Below are 6,093 nucleotides of genomic sequence, written 5' to 3' on the forward strand. Positions count from 1 at the left end.
TTTATTATTGTAACACCCGCGAATTTTCCTTTTTGACATTTAAAATTTATTAAACCATTTAACCACTTTATTATGTATTTTTGAATTATTCAATTTAATTAATTTTATGTCAAACACGATTTTTATAAAAGTGATATATAAAAGCTCATTTATATAAAAATACGTATTATTAAATTATATTTTGAGGCATAATTTATATAAGACTAAATGTATACGTATTTTTGGTCGGATAATAATAATGTATTTTAAGCTACTAATATGTTATTAACGTTTTATTATTATGCGATTATTATTAACTTATGACCATACCTAGTTATTTAATTAGTCAAGTCTTGTCTGCTCAAATGCACCATATTTATTATTTTGAAAATAATTTTGGCTTGGAAGTTTCTATTTAAATAGTTTTTATTTAAAAATATATTTATTGTATCTTAAAATTCCGAAAATTATTCTTACAAATTATAAACCGAGTCTTATCGAAACGATTTACGAAATTGTATAAAATTGATCCAAGTGGCGCTTTACCCGTCTTCCAGACGATGCTCTATAAACCCATGGGATCCAATTCATGTCACTGGTTCCTTCATCAAAACCTATTAACACACTAGCCTTCTCTCCTTAATTAAACCACACTTTTACACTCTTAACCTTTTCTCTCCTTTTTCCCGTAAAAACTAAGCCATAGTAATCCCCATTAATTTATCATTAATTACTCTCATTCTTCTTTAACAATTCACTTCATTTCTATGTAAACAAGAATTAGATCAAAGAAACAAAAAGAAGACCAAATATTTTAAGCTTCCTTTTCATTCTCCATTCAAACCAAAAACCCACAAAAATGAATAACTCTAACCGTCACATGAGATTTTTGGGCTCAAAGTTTAGCTTAATTTATTACTTTTCTCAATTTCAATCTTATCTAAGGTATTAATGCTATTTTATTTCAACTCTTAATTTTTCAGATTCTACTTTATTTTTGGCATGAAAACTTACATACATGTTAGTTTTGAATTAGATCTTACCTTAAAAATAAATTATACTTTATAAAATTGGATTTATTTAAGTTATTATTAAGTGGTGTGTTTGTGAATTGTTGTGTTAGATTTGTGTTGCCGTGACACACGGCTGCCGAGAAGGAGAATAGATGGACCGCGACAGAACCGATTTTCTGGAATAGTTTCAAGTCAAGGCTTGGATCAAATTAGCAAAATCCCTTTTAAGGGTGGGTAAATTAACATTTTCTATTGTTGTATGTTAAAATTAACTATTGCATGTGGGTGATTTTATTTTATTGTTACATTATAAAAAAATTGTCATAATTATTATGGGGTATAAATGAAATTTGATTTGGAGCTTTGAATGGTGAAAGACCGTAAGGTCTTTGGTCATCAAGGGGTTGATTTTTATAAAATTTAACTTGTTTTAATTTGTTATATAATTAATTTGTTACTTTTTATAAACAAGCTTACGACTTAGTAGTAGTTTTATTTTATGAGTCACCATTTGATAACAATTATTCTCACATAAGTTTAAAAGGATTTGGGATAAAGATGATTGTGTTAGAATAATAAAAGGAATTACGGAAGGTTGCCATAATAACTTTTGGGCCATGTCTATAAATTGTTTTGACGCAAGTTTGGTTTAATTAAAATATAATTAATTTACGTCTCTTATTTTATATAACGATAATTCATTAATATCGTCCTTTCACATAATTATTTTAGGTGACTCATATGTGGTTGAAGATAAAGAGTAATTTTGGGTTTTAGAAGCTTTCTCAAGTTTATTGCTTGTCTCTTTGCTAGCTTAAGGTAACATATTTCGAGTTACTCGACGAATAATCGTCACATTCCTTGCTTTTTGTTTGATTTTGTGATAGTTAATTGAATGAATCCTATTAGTAGTAAAAATTATGTTGATAGTAAAAATTATGTTTATATTTGGTAGTTGCACATGTTAGGATAGAATATAATATGATATAGTAATGAATAGGCTTAAAGTGAATTTTGTAGCAATAATTGCCATGTTTTGATGAATATGCCGAAAACTGAGCCTTGGTCCCTTTGACTGAATCGATGTCAGTCAAATGTGTGATTGTCACCGCAATTTAACCCGCACTGTCGCGCAGGATTGGGGTTGCGGGTAAAAATTCGGTTGAATGATTTAGATAATCGGCCTTTTTCTTGTTTTAGGCCATTTATCAAGCTTTAGTTCACATGTATAGCTTATTGAAGTTAATAGTGACTTGTATTGTAGAAATGGCCCTAGTTTCCCCTGAAGCCTTTAATATGGTTACTATTGTTAGAATTAGAAATTAGTATTGAATACTTATTGAGGATTCTGTTGGGATTGTATGCTGTAAATAGACATTATAAGCCTTTCACATGATAGAAAGCTAGAATTTATATTGATAAGTAGGACTTTTTGCCCTCTTAAGGTTAAGTGGGTGTCTTACTTGACTTGTGTGGTGAGTCATGTGTGGTGTGGGCTAAAATATTCAAGCTGGGACTAGCTGGGACTAGGTCCTAGGTGAGTATTTCGGCCTTCATCATAGATAGGTCTTTATAGTCTCTGACGAGTATATGTTCACTGCTTGATAGCCTTTGTGTTCCTGACTAGTGGATTTATATCCAAGTTGGGGCATGACCTCAGGTACTTATTTTGATAGTATGGGGTCAGCTTAAGTACTAGCCAACCCTTCGGTGGTGTCCTTAGGGTACTCACTTCACTTTGTTTTAAAAAAAAAGTTGTGGGTCTTGGGTGCGGTGGTGTGTATCCGCATGTCTAGGTCTGCGCAGATTTTAGGCTAGGGTTGTGTTGTCTCTTGGCCATGTTTTCTTAATAGTAACAGGCCGAGCCAAGATACCGGTTCGATTACCTTCCCTACCTCGTGGTATAGACTTGAGTTACAAAGTGACTATTGACCGTACTAAGAACTTATGCCTGTCTTTGATATATTGCCCTTTCTTGTATGGTGATTCTATGAATCATAGAAGGTGAGATGCAAGCCGGCTATGGTTGATAGAGTTTGGATTCCTGGATGTTATGTGATTCACATGATAGTGTAGTATGAGTCGGTCTAGTTTTCACATGCTAGGACTATGTGTTGTTATATTGTTGTTCACATGATAAACACGATTGTCTAGCATCTATATACTAAGGCATTGTGTTATTCGTATTCATATTCTTATATTTACATGTTATATTAATTATGACATTTCGTGGCTGGGAGAACTCGGAGTTACTCCCCCCACCGATCGTGGCTTTCGTATTTGTATAAAATGCGAATGACAGGTAAGTGATGCATATATGGGGTACATGGACGAGCTAGCGAGCAAAGTAACCTTGGGACCTAGACTGGTTTTATTTCATTGTGACCCTTAAACCCTTTTTGTGTCACATACATTTTAGGGACATATGTCTCCCTCTTTTTCTTTGGTTTGTATCACTTTATTCTCATGACTTTAGCATAGTTATGTAAATTAGTCTCGTTAGCATTTGCGGTGTTGGCATCCTCCTCTCGGAAATGTTTGTGAATGGTTTAGAAAAGATTTAAAAATGACAGGTTTTTAATTAGTTGAACCAATTACAAACATATCCTGCGCTTTTTTCAGTAGAATTACGTGTTTATTTTTCCGCAATAAATGAGGGTGTCACGGTTGGTATCGAGCATATTTGCTCCGACGCACGTTTGTGCACCCCAATATAAATAACTTGACCTTGAAATAATAAACTTGAGAGATGGGCAAGATGGGTAGATTTAGGATCTTATGTTGTAGTCTCTTTGTGTTTGCTCTTTGTTAGGTACTAACATGTTTGTTGATTGTCATTTAATAATTGTTGCGTTCTTAGATCAATGACCGTGAACTTATTTATAGTTAAGGGAGTTATTGCCCTTATTAAAAAAATTTGAACTAAAGGTTTTGAAAATATTTTAATGTTTTTCACTGGTTTTAACGTCAATTAGTGTTAAAGCTTGTTATTGGAGACGTCTGATAATTAGTTTTATCATTTGTTGGTGTAAAAATGTATTTTTATGTCTTTGAATTGGAATATTGATGTTCTTGAGTGATCGCCAAGAGTATCTCCGTTCCATTGAAATGACACTTATATTCTAAAAAGATCAAGATTTAGTGCCTTTTGCTGAGGATTGAAGATTTATTCAACCTTTGAAGAATGCTTCTACTTCCTTGAAGATATTTCTCGTTCTTTTTGTATCTCGCCTTATTCTTAATCTCTTGGTGCCTATCCTTCTTCTAAACTCTCTATTCTTCTTCCTAGGAAGTTACATTTGTATCCTCCCAACGTGTCCTTTCACCCTTGCTAATCCTCCCTTAACGCCTTTTAGATAGTTCTTTTTCTTTTGTGGGGTGTTAACCTTGGTTGGATAATTTGGCTTGTGGAGTTGTTTCTGGTTGACCTATAACCCCGGTTTTGAAAAGTTGTGATATTGGAAGGACTTAGGTTGAGTGTTGTTACCTTAGGAGTAAACACGGAGTAAGGTTTATGATGTGATTTTGGAAAGAGATACCTTTAGGATGTTGATAGCCATACATAAATAGATGTTACCTTATGACATTGTTGTTTGAGATTTGAGTATCTGACACCTACCTGTCATTCGCATTTTATACAAATACGAAAGCGGAGTAACCTTGGGACCTAGACTGGTTTTATTTCATTGTGACCCTTAGACCCTTTTTGTGTCACATACATTTTAGGGACATATGTTTCCCTCTTTTTCTTTGGTTTGTATCACTTTATTCTCGCAGCTTTAGCATAGTTATGTAAATTAGTCTGTTAGCATTTGCAGGTGTTGGCATCCTCCTTCTGGAAATGTTTGTGAATGGTTTAGAAAAGTTTTAAAATTACAGGTTTTTACCCAATTGAACCTATTACAAACATATCCTGTCAGTTTTTTCTGTAGAATTACGTGTTTACTTTTCCGCGATAAGTGAGGGTGTCACAGTTGAATGTTATATTTAGTATAAGTAGCATATGGGTAATTTTATGAAATAGAATAGCATTAATACCTTAGATAAGATTGAAATTGAGAAAAGTAATAAATTAAGCTAAACTTTGAGCCCAAAAATCTCATGTGACGGTTAGAGTTATTCATTTTTGTGGGTTTTTGGTTTGAATGGAGAATGAAAAGGAAGCTTAAAATATTTGGTCTTCTTTTTGTTTCTTTGATCTAATTCTTGTTTACATAGAAATGAAGTGAATTGTTAAAGAAGAATGAGAGTAATTAATGATAAATTAATGGGGATTACTATGGCTTAGTTTTTACGGGAAAAAGGAGAGAAAAGGTTAAGAGTGTAAAAGTGTGGTTTAATTAAGGAGAGAAGGCTAGTGTGTTAATAGGTTTTGATGAAGGAACCAGTGACATGAATTGGATCCCATGGGTTTATAGAGCATCGTCTGGAAGACGGGTAAAGCGCCACTTGGATCAATTTTATACAATTTCGTAAATCGTTTCGATAAGACTCGGTTTATAATTTGTAAGAATAATTTTCGGAATTTTAAGATACAATAAATATATTTTTAAATAAAAACTATTTAAATAGAAACTTCCAAGCCAAAATTATTTTCAAAATAATAAATATGGTGCATTTGAGCAGACAAGACTTGACTAATTAAATAACTAGGTATGGTCATAAGTTAATAATAATCGCATAATAATAAAACGTTAATAACATATTAGTAGCTTAAAATACATTATTATTATCCGACCAAAAATACGTATACATTTAGTCTTATATAAATTATGCCTCAAAATATAATTTAATAATACGTATTTTTATATAAATGAGCTTTTATATATCACTTTTATAAAAATCGTGTTTGACATAAAATTAATTAAATTGAATAATTCAAAAATACATAATAAAGTGGTTAAATGGTTTAATAAATTTTAAATGTCAAAAAGGAAAATTCGCGGGTGTTACAATCACCCCATCTTTTAAAAAGTTTCGTCCTCGAAACTTGAAAGTAGAAATGAAAGGTTATGAAAATAAAACTGGAACTTTGGAATCGGTAACCAAAACATTTAAAAGGTTACTTATCGTAAGAATCAAAATTCTTTCAAAAGTTTCA

General features: G+C 32.0%; 1 long non-coding RNA gene across 1 annotated transcript; it reads left to right on the top strand.

The window, feature by feature from the left end:
• The first annotated feature begins 661 nt into the window (after positions 1 to 661).
• On the top strand, positions 662 to 3,478 carry LOC141646159 (uncharacterized). Its single transcript, XR_012545390.1, has 4 exons — positions 662 to 924; positions 1,103 to 1,222; positions 1,725 to 1,811; positions 3,295 to 3,478. It is a non-coding gene; the product is annotated as an uncharacterized LOC141646159 (long non-coding RNA).
• The last annotated feature ends 2,615 nt before the right edge of the window (positions 3,479 to 6,093 follow it).

Source organism: Silene latifolia, chromosome 3 (assembly GCF_048544455.1).
Source record: "Silene latifolia isolate original U9 population chromosome 3, ASM4854445v1, whole genome shotgun sequence".
NCBI lineage: Eukaryota > Viridiplantae > Streptophyta > Magnoliopsida > Caryophyllales > Caryophyllaceae > Silene > Silene latifolia.